Raw genomic sequence first — 14,802 nt, 5'->3', positions numbered from 1 at the left:
CCTTACATGTGGCAGTGGTCATATGAGTATGTACATTTTTTAAAAATTCATCCAATTGTGCACCTAAATTGATGAAATATATTGTACATTACTCATATCCTAATACATTTTATTTTTTAAGTTTATTTATTTTGAGAGAGTGTGCACACATGCCAGCAGGGGAGGGGCAGCAAGAGAGGGAGGGAGAATCCCAAGCATGCTCTACTGCTAGCACAGGATCTGATTCTGGCCTTGATCTCGGGAACTGCAAGATGGTGACCTGAGCCAAAATCAAGAGTCTGAGAGTCAGACACTTACCCAACTGGGCCACCAGGCACCCCCTAATAAATTTTATTTTAAGAAGCTGACCATATGTCTAAAAAAGAACATTCTTTAGGCTACTGTTTATGTATTTTCAGTCCTCCACAGAATTCATTTTCAAGCTTTGCAATTATGCTTCAATGCCCAATGTGTACTCTGTAGGCATCTTTAGTCTCAACGAAGACTAGGAAAGTGAACAGGAATAGCAGAATTCTTTCCCACTCTGTGGGTGAAAGGGGCAAGGCCAAACAGAATTGGGAATAGCTACTGAGTTATCTGATCAACAGTAGCTGCCGCTGTCTCAGATATCTTGTCTTTTAAAGATAAAACAAAATAATTCTTTTTTCTAATTTTGTTTATTTTGGGTGAGAGAGAGAGAGAGAGAGAGAGAGCAGGGGAGGGCCCGAGAGAGAAGGAGAGAGAGAATCTCAAGCAGGCTCTGTGCTGGCAGCTCACAAGCCATGAGATCATGACCTGAGCCAAAAATCAAGAGTCACACATTTAACCAACTAAGCCACCCAAACGCTCCAAACAGAATAATTCTTAATACAGTGGGGCTATCAAGTTTGCTCAGAGCAACCTAACTTGTCAGCATAATCAAGGCATGATGCATTCTAGTTAACTGTATTTTCTGGTTAGCTAGAAAAGCATTTGGTTTAGTTTTAGAAGAAATCGTTCTTAGACACATAAGAGCCTTTCCTTCTTTACCAAGTACAACACAGTGAATGTATTTAAATTTTATTTTTATTAATACTGAATCTTCTGCTCCAGTTCATCACTTTGAGCATGTATTTGCAGATGCAGGTAGAGATGGATGTAGTGAAATATTTCTCAGTTGGGTTCCATAGAATGCTTATCCTGCAACATCTCTCCCCTCTCTTTTCTCTACATAAGTGTTCCATACTTAGTCATGTTTGGATAATATTGCCTATTATAGCCATCTCTTATAATGTCATTGGGGCATATTTTTAAAATTTCTGAAGTATCCTACCAAAAGGAACAATTACAAAAAATCATTGATTCTGTTTATCTGAGTAGAGAAGTTATTACTTTTGTAATTTATTTATGTCAACTTCCTAAGAACTGGAATTCCAATGACGCATGCTGTTGCTATTGTGGAAAGGCCCATAAACTATGGGGCTGACAGAATTGGCTTTGAATCCTGACTTGGTGACTTAACAATGACCATGTATGAGGTTTAATCCCTTTGATTCTCAGTATTCTCACCTGTAGAGTCAGCATTATACTATAAAAGTGTTCTAATAAGAATTAGAGATCAGGTCTATAAAGCATCTAACACAGTGTCTAAAGAAGGTAAATGCCCCAGAATTCAGTTTATCATCAATCTATCACCACCACCACCACCACCATCATCATGTGACTTTCTTTCTAGGACCTCTAGAACTTTTATTTATTTAACTTTCCCCAAAATTATAGATATTACTTTTTTAATGCAGTTCTTCTCTAAAAGGGGGTCAGAGAAGTCTAGTTAATTGAAGTTTCAATTTTAGTTGTTTTTTAATTAATCAAATTCATTACACTTTGGACAGTAGCATCACATTACTCTTTCAGTAGGGTATTGGACTCTAATCCAGGTATCTAATGTATCTTAGGCTGACATCAAATTCATAGCTTTCACTTAATTGTCTTTTATTCTTGGGTGGTTAAGGAGATTCTTAGATATTATTCCCACATCTGTCTTAAGCACCTGTGGAGATTTCAGGATGGTTGAGCTAATAGGAGGGCTGTAATAATGTATTATATTATGGCTCATCTGGTTCATTATACTTTTGAACATCCTACTCTGTCCACAGTTGTGGGTCTTTTTTCACATTTTTCCAGAGGTAATAAAAACAATAATAATTGATGGCAGAAAAAGTAATAGTCTTAATATTTTATACTATAAAACACTGGTTGTTTATGGTTGTCAAGGCATTTTCTAAATAAATGTTTTAATAAAGCAATAACCAGGCTCTCTGAACCATTATGTAATGCTAGGGAGAAGGTCGTATAACTTTCCCATAAAAACTCCTTTTTTTGCATCAGGTAAAATGTTCCACAATAATTGTATTGGCTGTCCATCACAGCACCTCAGGGAAGCATACTGTTAACAGGGTCATTTCTCCTTCACAGTCGAGGATACTGAAGCATAGACACATTAGTGGTAACTTGTCCAAATGAACACCATGAACTAGTGAACCAAATCACTGTGTGACAACGACACCACTCAAAGGCAGGTGCCACACAGGAAATGGCATCATGAAGGTTAATTTCAGATTAAACTGGGGCAGCATGCACATTGGGTCATCTTGGGAAGATGTGCTAAAATGCACAGAGACAAGGTTAGTCATGGTTCATAAACCTTACCTGAGAGTGTTCTCTGATGTGTTTAGGCATTCAACTTTATTTTCACAAAATAGTTGTGGCAGGAAGACTGTCTTTTGTTATCTAAGTGCAAATAAAACACAATACTTTTTCTTCTTTCTAATGAGTATCAACAGCTTCAACTACTTTGGACTGCCAGAGTTAAGTCTACTGTATTCATAAGGAATGATTTTCAAAAATTTTTTACCAAAATCACACGAAGTAATAAAGTAATGCCTGCTGGTTATATACTCAAGAGCTGTTTCTAGTAGCATAGTCTCACAGCAACTAGTCTCCCTCAGCTAAAGAAGTTAATTGCAGAGGACAGGCAGAGCCTCTCTTAGCAGAATCATCTAGAAAGTACCAAGATGGAAGAAAGCGATTTAAAGTCATTGGCTTGTGAACTTTTTTTGAGCACACATTCCTTCCCCCTGCCCTATAGATTCTGATGCACTATACACCCTAAATATTGCATAATATATTTAAACAAAATTTTTAACATTTATTTATTTTTGAGAGACAGAGCACAACTGGGGGAGGGGCAGAGAAAGAGGGAGACACAGAATCCAAAGCAGACTCCAGGCTCTGAGCTGTCAGCAGAGACCCCAATGCGGAGCTTGAACCCATGAACTGTGAGATCTTGACCTGAGCCAAAGTCTGTCACTTAACTGACTGAGCCACCCAGGCGCTGTGCATAATATTTTAGAATGATCGCAGACTTTATGTTGCCCTATATAGACTCCCTAGAGTGCCAGGAATCCCAGATTAATCTCTCCCCCTCCCCCTTCTTTTCTCCCTCTCCATCTTTCTCTCTCTCTCTCCCTCATCCTCTCTTTAACATCATTTCTAGTTTCAAAAAGGAAAACTAGAATTCAGGACGGATAAATTTTTTCACGATTATTCCATATGGAAGAGATTCTTATCTCTTCTCTCCAGAGTTCTTGCATGACCTAAGACATCGAGTGCAACAAATATTAGACAAAGATAGGGTTTTTTTTCCAGGCTCTATACTGATTCTAAATACACTTATAGTTCAGCATCTTAAAGATGTTGGTATTCATCTTAGCAAGTTAATATCAATTCATGATATTTCATTGAAGTAATGGGAATATAGACACTGACTTATCAAAGGAAGGTAAGAATGAATGCCAATGAAATTCATTTCACTGTATTATGAATACTAATTTTGTAGAGCATACCTTGATATTTATAGCTTAGAATAGTGATTTGAGTCCTACCAGTATGATGTGAATATTTGTGCATAATGTAAAATGTTGAATTTCTTCTGTCTCCATTGGTTTTAAGTTAAAATCTGTATTTGTAACTGACAATACCAAGTGTTGGTGAGGGTGTGAAGCAACCAGAACTCTCATACATTGCTGGTGGGGACATTTAGGAACATAGTTGGGCAGTTAAACATATACATGTCCATCAATTCCACTCTTAAGTATTTACTCAAAAGAAATAAAAACATATGCCCACCTAAACAATTGTGTAAGAATGCTTTTGGAAACTTTATTCATACCAGCCAAAAAATGGAATCAACTCCAGTATTCATTAATTTTTGGAGAAAAGAGTAAACAAATTGTGATGTCTATACACAATACAATACTTCTCCAGAATATAAAGGAATGGATTAGTTGTACTGCCAATAGCAGAGGTGAATCTTAAAAATACTAACTTGAATGAAAGAAGCTAGACATGAGCGTGCATAGTCTACGTTTCCGTTGATATAAAGTTCAGAAACATGTAAAAGTTATCTTGGGTGATAAAAAGTAAAATATTGGTTGCCTATGGTAAGGGGTGATTTTATTGAGAAAGAGGTACAGGGAACTTCCTAGAGTAATGGACATGTTCTAGCTTTTGTTAGGGGTATGAGTTAGATGGATATGTACATTTGCCTACATTTATGGAACTACAGTAGTCCCCCCTTTATCTGCAGTTTGGCTTTCCGCAGTTTCAGTTAACCTCGGTCCACTGCGGTCTCTTCTAATGAATTATCTGAAAGAAGCCCATAGCAGCCTAACATCCTTCACCTCACTTTATCTTCATCGCATAGGCATTTTATCATCTCACATCATCACAAGGAGAAGGGTGAATATAGTACAAGATGTTTTGAGTGAGGGACCATATATACATAACATTTTACAGTATATTGGTAAAATTGTTCTATTTCATTTTTAGTTCTTATTGGTTTTTTACTGTGCATAATTTATAAATTAAGCTTTATTTTAGGTATATATGTATAGAAGAAAACACAGCATAAATAGTGTTTGGTACTGTCCACGGTTTCAGGCACCACCAGGGGTCCTGGAATACATCTCCTACAGATAAGTAGGGACTAGTGTATATACTTTTAAGACCTGTGCATTTTACCATTTGTAAATTATACCCTGTCAGCCCCCAGAAATATAGCTTCAGTCTGCTTCTGCATTCTCTTATCACTAGAATGTCCTTGATAGCCTCTCATGCCTTGCGTGTCCTCTGCAGCCTTTCCCTGGGTTGCCACAAGATGACCTTCATGTGAACTCACACGGCTCTCTACTGCTGATAGGTCTTTTTCGTCTAGCTATGTTTCCCTTATTACTTAAATGATCTCTTTCTAGGATTCTGATTTTTTTCACCATCATAAATAAATTAATACGAGAACTTTTTTTTTTTCAACTTAGGCTTTAGTTCCCAAAATCTGTGGCAAGTCTGCCTCCAAAAGGAGTTAATTTTAAAATGGTAGCTAGCAGGTTACCAATCCCCTGACAAATTTTATAGAGAGAACAGTCACTATTGTGTTGTAAAGTAACATGTGAGAAAGATGGACTTAACTAATGACTAATGATGTTATGAAGGTAACTCTAAGACAGGTGGATGTCCTTTATCTGTGGCTCTTCCACACAAAAGAATTTGGCATTTGGTAGCCTGGGACACTGTCTTCTCATGGCAGAAAGGGAGGTAACAGGAGTTGGCTCTTCACGGTTTCAATACTGAGAACATCATCTGTGGTTAGCTGTGGCAATTTCTAGGTTCCTTCAGTGAGGGTGGAGGAGTTATCAGGGTGAGGACCAGGCTTCAGAAATTGATGCCCATCTCTTCGCACCGTGGCTGGCACTATGTGGTTTACAAGCAGAGCGATGATTTTTCTGGGGTTTTGAGCTTGTCAAAATAAGGACAAAGCAAATAAGGAAAAAATTGCCAGGTGCTTTACAATGCTGAACGTATGGTGTTTTATACTCTATTGTCTGGCAATTACTATATAGTCCCGGGGCATAAAGTCATACCATGGTTTCTAACATGAGCTTTGATCTTCATAGAACGATTTGACTGAGTGTAGAGGTGTGGGGTAACAAATTCCATCCCACACTTCATAAATTTGGGGCTACTATTACTTTAGTGTGGCTTCTTTATATTCCACTTTATTATGACTATATCTATATAAATGCAAACACTGTTTCTGTGGATATAATTTCATAAAGCAAAACTATCTTCTATCTTTAGCAGTGAAATTCAAGTGGCAACTATGACAAGCAAAGAAAAATGAATGCAGTTAACTTCAACCATCCCTGCTCATCTGAAAGCTTATGTCAGTTTCTAAATAAGCTTTTCATTTTTCTATTCAGTCTGCTGATCTTTGTTGATTTACAGCATGAATGAGCATGGCACATTGCAACTTGTATAGTGTATTTTTCCTAAATAATAAAACATTTATTGCAGACACATCAAGCTAGCTAGTGGCTCTAAATTATTGTGGCAATGAAGTGCCATGTTAACAACTCATTTACATCCTTCTGGTAACTCTCCATTACCAAGGTAAGTAATTTAATTCCATCTAGGAACAATGACTTTGCAAAGTGTATTTACTGCAATTTGGAAAAAATATATTTAAATTGCATTAGAAATTATGATGAGATCATTCTAACTAAATACAAACAAAATAAAGTATTTAGTCAGGATAGACTGAATTATCTCATTGAATTTTGGGTAAAGATGTGCTGAAATACCTTCAGAAAGCTTTATAATATATTTTCAGGTATGCTGAATATATGCTACTTGTGAATGTCCATGCTTTATAAATTCAGTTTTCTCGTTCATCTTTGATTTCAATGTTCTCTTTAGGTAAATTACAAAAAGTTGACTTAGTTGTATTCCTCATCATCAGGGCTGTAACACTTCATAAACTTAGTGGGTGCATTCACCTTACTGCATATGCACAGCACTTGCATATATATGCATAAGCCATTGTGATGTGATGTGATGCCCCCCCTCTTATTTTATCATTTCCCTCCTTCTTCATCCTAGATCCTGATTCCCATTCATCTTCCTGTACCCCACTAAGTACTTATTTTAATGTATTTGGTTATATCTTTGTGTATGTATCCTTTTAAAATATAGTGTTTTCTGTTTTGCACTTATATAAATAATACTTTTTCGTAATTTACTCCTTCAATACAATTTTTATATGTATCCATTTATCTCTGATACCATTCGTTTGTGCTCTCCACTGCAGCGCTGTGTTCTAAAGTGTGCATCTTCCACATTTACTTAACTGTTCCCCAACTAGAGCACCTCCAACTCTCTGCTATGCTAGATGATGAAGATTCTCATATGTCCCCTTATGAGCCTGTGAAAAAATTTCTCTAGGCTATGTTACAGGAGTGGGTTTCCTGAGTCCCACTCGTGGAGCATGCACACATACTCAGCAAAGATGAACACATGGCATTATGATGAATCCGTGCTCAAACCATGTTTACATACGTGGCGAGGTTACAGGGGTATGCACATTCTCACGAAAGATGAAGACAGACTCATTAAGGATGTGCTCAGAGTGGGTGGGGCTAAACATATACTCCATAATCAAGATGTCCACATAATCAAGGTACACTCAGGATGTACCTACACCCAGTACAGATTACCTCTAACTTTGAGGACACGTGCTGCAGATTGTTGTTTAAAATAGCTGTGGTTTTACCAGTGGTGCCAGTGTCCCCATTTTCTCATATTCCCTACAAATGTTGCTTTATTCATAATTTTTTGCTTATCTCATAAATACAAATTATTATTTCATTTTTGTTGTGTTTATGCTATTACTAATGAGTTTTAAGATACTTGTGATCAGTTTGGCCTTACCTTTCTATGAATTATAAATATAAAACCTTTGTACTTTTGAATTGTTTTGTCATTTTTTGTGTGATTTCAGGAATTCCTTTCATATATGTATTATCATATATTATGTATGAGTATAATATATTATATGTTATATAATTTGTACAGTATGTACCATGTACTGTATGCTACAGCGTCCTTTACTCAGTAACAGTAGTTAACTACATATAACAACATCCATTCCATTTTTTGTACCATGAGTTTTACTTCTGGGAATTTTGTTGAAGACTTAACTCACCATGCTCCAAGTAACAAGGTAATTTTCCTCCTTTTCTTCCAGTAGTTTTATAGTTTACCTTTTACATTTAGATACATATTATATCAGAATCATACTCTTCTATACAGTGTAAGTTAGTGATCCGGGTTTATTTATTTCTTAACAAGTAGTATGAAGTTTCCAAACACACTTTTCTAAATACTACATACATGCATTTGTAGTGCTGTATTTATCATTTTTTCCATATATAAATAGATCTCCAAGTTCTGTTCCTTTGGAATATCCATTTCTTCGTGAACACCATATCATTTTCACTAAATCGTTTTGAGGTTTATCTAAATATCTGGAAGGGAAACTATCTCTCTTCACTCTTCTTTTTATGGATCTTTATTCTCCCATGTAAAGATTAAAAGGAGTTTGCTGAGTTCCTAAAAGATCCATCTGTAATTTTTCTTGGGGTTGCCTTGAGTTTACAGATTAATGTAAGGGAAATTTGTATCTTATAATGATAAGTTGCCCCATCCGTAAATACAGAATATTTTCCCATTTAGATAGATCTGCTTTTAAGTCTTTAATAAAAGCATTAATTATCTTCATAAAGGCAGTATTCACTCTTTGTTAGGCTAATTTATACATATATAACAATTTTTCTTTTGTAAATTGCATCTTATTTTTCTATCACATTTTCTATTTAATTATTGTTGCTTCAGAGTGGGGGTTAGCAAACTTTTTTTGTAAAATACCAGAAACTAAATAATTTAGGCTTTGTGGGCCAATTCCCATTCTAGCATTCAACTCTGACGTAGTACCAAGAAAGAAACCCTAGACAGTATATAAACAAATGGGCATGGTTATGTTCCAACAAAAGTTTAATTACAAAACAAGTGATGGCCAGATTTGTCCAGCAGGCAATAGTTTGTTAACCCCTTGCTACAGAGGAACAGTATTAATTTGCTTAAGCAGCAAATTTGCTGAACTCTCTAGAATAATTGGATCATTGATTATATGCAGAGGGTTTTTTTTAATATTGATAAACATATTATTTGTAAATAAAGGCAGTTCATCTCTTCCTTTCTAACTATTAAACTTTATTTCTTTTTCCCTAGTTAGAAAGTTGGCTAGGATCTTCATCATTGTATTCAATAACAGCAGTGATGGTGGGCATCCTTGTCTTGTTCCCAGCCTTTATTGGGAATACCTCCGAAGTTTTTTCATTAAATATGATGTTTCACACAGGTTTGGGTTTTGTTCGTCTCTATCACTTGATAAAGTTAAGGACACTCTTCTATTTCTGGTTTAATGATATGTTTTATCAGAAATGGATAGATTGCCCAATATTAGCCATCATTTCATTCTTAAAATAAACTTTATTACAGGGGCGCCTGGGTGGCGCAGTCGGTTAAGCGTCCGACTTCAGCCAGGTCACTATCTCACGGTCTGTGAGTTCGAGCCCCGCGTCGGGCTCTGGGCTGATGGCTCGGAGCCTGGAGCCTGTTTCCGATTCTGTGTCTCCCTCTCTCTCTGCCCCTCCCCCGTTCATGCTCTGTCTCTCTCTGTCCCAAAAATAAATAAAAAACGTTGAAAAAAAAAATTAAAAAAAAATAAAAATAAAAAAATAAACTTTATTACAGCATGATGTATTTTTCTCTTTAAATCAACTTTTTTGATGTAAAAATTATATACCATGGGGGGAGGCTGGGTGGCTCAGTCGGTTAAGCATCCCACTCTTGATCTCGGCTCAGGGCACAATCTCATAGTTGGTGGGATAGAGTTCCACGTCAGGCTCTGCGTGGACAGCCTGCTTGGGATTCTCTCTCCCTCTCCTCTCTGCCCCTCCCCTGCTCATTTGCACATGCTCTCTTTCTTTCTCAAAATAAACAGACATTTTTTAAAAATTGTACACCACAGAGTAAATCCACTTTAAGTACAGTGTAGTGAGTTCTGGCAAATGCATGTAGCCTTGAAACTACCATCCCAGTCAAGACATGCGTCATTTCCATCACAAAAAAAAAAAAAAAAAAAAAAATTGTATTTATACCTTTGCAGTCATTTTACCCCAATCTCTAAAATCAGGAAATAAATAATCTGCCTTGTGTTAGGATAGATTCGTTTTGTACTTTTAGCGTTTCATATCAATTAGGTCATACAGTATGCTCACTTTGGTGTGTACTTCTTTTGATGAACATGTTTTTAATTTCATTGATGCTGAGAATTTAGGTAATACATTCTTTTTTATTGTTGAATACGATTTCATTTTATGAATCCAGCAAAATTTGTACATATATTTCACCTAAAATGTATTTTTCATCTTTAGAAATTCTATTAGATCTTTTTCATATCTTCTGTTTTTCTCCTATTATCTTTTCACTACATTTTTGAGTATATGGAGCACATTAAAATAGCTGTTTTAATATCTTTTCCTGCTAATTGTAATATTTCTGTCATTGATTGGTGTTTCTCCTTCTTGTGGGTCATAGTTTCTTACTTTTTTGCATGACTGATAGCATTTTGTAGATGCTAAACATGGTTAATTTTACATTGTTAACAATTGCTTTTTTTAAAAGAGTGTTGGGAAATGTTCTGGATGCATTTAGTTTAGTGGCAATCAGTTTAATGTTTACAGTCTTACTTTCAAGTTAGTTTGAGTCAGTCCAAAGTAGCTGTAGGGCTAATTTAGCTCCATTACTAAAAAACAAACAAACAAACAAACAAAAACTACCTAATTTTCCATGTTTACTGAGACACTTTGCCTTTGGAAGCAAAAGCATTCTCAGCCCTGTGTGAGCTCTGATAGTTGTTTGCTTTCCAGTGTTTCTTTCCCCAGCATTGTGTTCATCCCGCACATGTGCTATCAGTACTCAGTCCAACCCTTGAAAAGACCTCTCTGCAGATCTCACGAGTTCTCTGTCTGTGAAACTCTGAAAGTTTTTTTCATATACTTTGGTCAGTTTTTTTGTTATTTAGGATGCCGTATAAATTAAATCCTGTTCCCCAATCATTAAGAGAAGCAAAAATCTTAGATATATATAGATACATACCTTTTCCATTTGTCGCCATCTCCTTAAACTCTGATCTTTCTCCTGAATTCAAAGAATCCTGTGTCTTCTGCTTGGATTTATCCTCCTTGCATCAGAGTTTGGAAAGTGCCTCCAGGAAGAAAGCAGGAAAGATTGTGAGGTTTGCTTCATTTTTTTTTTTTTTTTTACCTTCTCTCAAGGATCATATGCTGTGTTGTCTGTTGCTAAATCTGAAAAGAATGCTGTTTCATTTTTTTCCCCTTGGTTTTCTTGCTCATGATGAAATTGTAATGTGAGTACCATTCACTCCATCAGGGTTCATGGATGTCTTATGTAGTCTTAGGTAATGCACTGTTGTATTTGCTTAGCTAATGTTTTATTGAGGATTTTTAGATCAATGGCTTTTCCGTGAAATGGAAATTTTCTCTATTTAAATTTTTCTACCTTGCTATGTAATCAGTGCTGTAGTAGCCTCAAGATGAATTAGACAGCATTTATTTTTCTACATTTTGGAAAAAATTGTGGAAGAGAACATTATCTGTTCTGTGAAAATTTTGTTTACAACTTACTTTTAAAGGAGTCTGAGTCAGGAGACTTTTAGAGGAAAGCTTTTAGATAAACATTTTATTTTCTTTAGTAGGTTTTGATGTGGTCAGATTTTCTCCTTGTGATGATTTTGGCATTTTCTAATTTTCCAAATATTACTCCACCAATCTAAATTTTCAAATGTACTTATTTATTATATGGTTTTAAAAATATCTGTGGTATCGTATTTTTCTTTCCTTTCTACTCTATATTTTTAAAATTTGCATCTCCTCAGTAAACTACATGGGTACAAATCTCCATCTCAGAGTTTATTTCTTGGAGAATCCAACCCAACACAACGGGCTATCCCTGTAGTTTAAAAAAAAAAAAAATGACTCTCAATCTAACAATATTAACAAAATACATTTAGGATAATTAGAAACAAGGTAAAAAATGTTTTTAAAGAAAGCAGGAAATAATGTTATAATCTTAAGGTGAGGAGACCTTTCTTAGACAAGACAAATTAGCTAATACATGAAGAGGAGATGGTCAAGTATCTATATGTTAAAATTTTCTGGCGCATTTAGAGTAACCATTTAAAAAGTGAAAAGCATGGCACCTGGGTGGCTCAGTAAGTTGAGTGTCCAACTCTTGATTTAGGCCCAGGTCATTATCTTATGGTTCATGGGATCGAGCCCTGTGTTAGGCTCTGCACTTGACAGCACGGAGCCTCCTTGGGATTCCCTCTCTTCCTCTCTCTGCCCCTTCCCTGCTCTATCTCTCTGTCTCTCTGTCTCTCTGCCTCTCTCTCTCTCTCTTTCTCTCTCTCAATAAATAAATAAACTTAAAAGCGAAAAGCCAATCCAACAGCTGGAACAAGTTCTTTGAGATGCATATACTCAATAAAATGTTAGCATCTGGAATATATAAAGAACTTCTATAAATAGATAAGAGAAAAACAAAGCAGGACCAGAGAAAATTGAACAAAAATCTATAAAAGGCAATTCAGGGGGCACCTGGGCTGCTCAGTCAGTTGAGCATCTGACTTCAACTCAGGTCATGATCTCACAGCTCATGGATTTGAGCCCCACCTTAGTTAGGTTCTGTGCTGACAGTTCGAGCCTGGAACCTGTTTCCGATTCTGTGTCTCCCTCTCTCTCTGCCCCTTCCCGACTCATGCTCTGTCTCTCTCTCTTTCTCACTCTCTCAAAAAATAGACAGTAAAAATTTTTTTAGTTGAAAAAAATAAAAGGCAATTTAGGAAAAGAGAATTTGGTTGGACAAAATATATATGTGAAAATATGTCACACCCACCGCTGATTAGACAAATTAAACACTATAAGGTTATATTACCACTTTATACCCATCAGATTGGCAAAAATTTATATGTTTGACAGTATCAAATGTCGATGAAGAAGAAACTGTCAGCAAGAGTGTAAATTTATGAAGTCATTATGGAGAACAATTGGGCATTAATACACTCTTAGGAATATATGTCAGATAATTATTACTCATGTTCACAAAGACATATGTGTAAATATGTTCATAAAAACTGTTGTTTATAATTACAGAAAGTTACCGAAAATGGAAATTATACATAAATCAGAGAGCAGATAAATAAATTATGATATAATATATGAAGGGGCATTATTCAATAAGGAGTAAATTAAGTAGAGCTACATGTTCTTGCATGGATGATTCATTGTATAATCCAATAATGTTTTATATCTTGAGGTAGGTGGTGAGTACACAGATGTTCATTATATTATTCTTCAAACCTTTTGTTTGACTAAAATGTCTTATAATGAATGATTTTTTTTTTTTTTTTTTTTTTTTTTTTTGGGACAGAGAGAGACAGAGCATGAACGGGGGAGGGGCAGAGAGAGAGGGAGACACAGAATCGGAAACAGGCTCCAGGCTCCGAGCCATCAGCCCAGAGCCTGACGCGGGGCTCGAACTCACGGACCGCGAGATCGTGACCTGGCTGAAGTCGGACGCTTAACCGACTGCGCCACCCAGGCGCCCCATGAATGATTTTTTTTAAAGAAAGAAAATATAAATTACCTAAAGTTAATAAAAAAGATACCCCATCTGGGATCAAGGAAAAAATCAGAAAGTATTTTATTAAAAAGATGGTATTTGGAGCACCTGGGTGGCTCAGTTGGTTAAACATCCGGCTCTTAATTTTGGCTCAGATCATAATTTCATAGTTGTGAGATCGAGCCCCACATTGGGCGCCATGCTGAGCATTGAGCCTGCTTAAGATTCTTTTTTCAAAGTGTATTTATTTTATTTTAAGACAGAGTGTGAGCAGGGGAGGGCAGACAGAAGGAGACAGAAAAATCCCAAGCTGACTCAGCGCTGTCAGCACATAGCCCAACACAGGGCTCGATTGCACAAATAATGAAATCACGACCTGAGCAGAAATCAAGAGTCTGCTGCTTAATCAACTGAGGCACCCAGGTGCCCCTAGATGTGGCCCTTTTATCCATTGTTGTGGAGAAGCCATTCAGCTAGTTTTCAGGTCTTTTTCAGAGAGAATTGTTCTATATGTAATTGTAGATTTTATTGTGTTAATGGGAGGAAGTAAGTTCAGGACTTTCGTATGCTGCCATCTTGAAAAGCCTCTAAAACAGTTTTTTTCTTATTAAAATGCATCTGGTAAAGTGCACCATGCAGAAGTCCTGACTCTCTTCTCTGTTTTGAGCCTCTAGGACAGATTCTCAATAAGACATAAGACACAGAATTACTGAAATCTATCTTACCAGCTAAATTAAAGTAAAAAGGAACATTTTTTCTTTAGCCCGGTGCAACTAATTATATTTTTTGGGCGAATGGCTGAAAAACAGGACAATGGCTCAAAATGCTTTTTGGGTTTGAAACTCATTCCTTTTGAGAAAGTTATATGTACACACACACACACACACACACACAGAGCACACAAACCAAATTTTACTCAAAGGAAGCTCAAAACTATCTTATTGGACTTGTTCCACCTCTGAAGAAGAAGAATATTGATGTGGGTCAGGGTGAATGTCAAGGTCAAGATACTAGTATGAACTTATATGAACTGAAACCTTCACATGGCAGGGGATATATTTGAGAGCTTTTGTGAGTTTAAATTAACGAGTGTCTTTCAAGTCCGCTCCTTGGTATCTCCTAGACCACATTCTTTTCTGTACTATCTTTATGAAAACATGTGGTGGTTGGTCCTGTAAAGGAACA

The 14,802-nt window shown here is 36.3% G+C and overlaps 1 long non-coding RNA gene across 3 annotated transcripts in view; it reads left to right on the top strand.

The window, feature by feature from the left end:
* The window catches only part of LOC122228095, a 532,855-nt gene that overhangs the window by 330,889 nt on the left and 187,164 nt on the right, over positions 1–14,802 (top strand). The window contains exon 4 of one of the 3 annotated variants that reach the window (XR_006206416.1): positions 6,154–6,289. The exons of the other annotated variants lie outside the window; for them this stretch is intronic. This is a non-coding gene — a long non-coding RNA (uncharacterized LOC122228095). Of the gene's footprint in view, positions 1–6,153; positions 6,290–14,802 lie in introns of those variants that run through there. 3 annotated transcript variants of the gene reach the window in all.

This window comes from Panthera leo, chromosome C1 (genome assembly GCF_018350215.1).
Source record: "Panthera leo isolate Ple1 chromosome C1, P.leo_Ple1_pat1.1, whole genome shotgun sequence".
Classification (NCBI taxonomy): domain Eukaryota; kingdom Metazoa; phylum Chordata; class Mammalia; order Carnivora; family Felidae; genus Panthera; species Panthera leo.
Note: the sequence above shows the minus strand (reverse complement) of the source record. Positions and strands in the feature narration are given on the sequence as shown.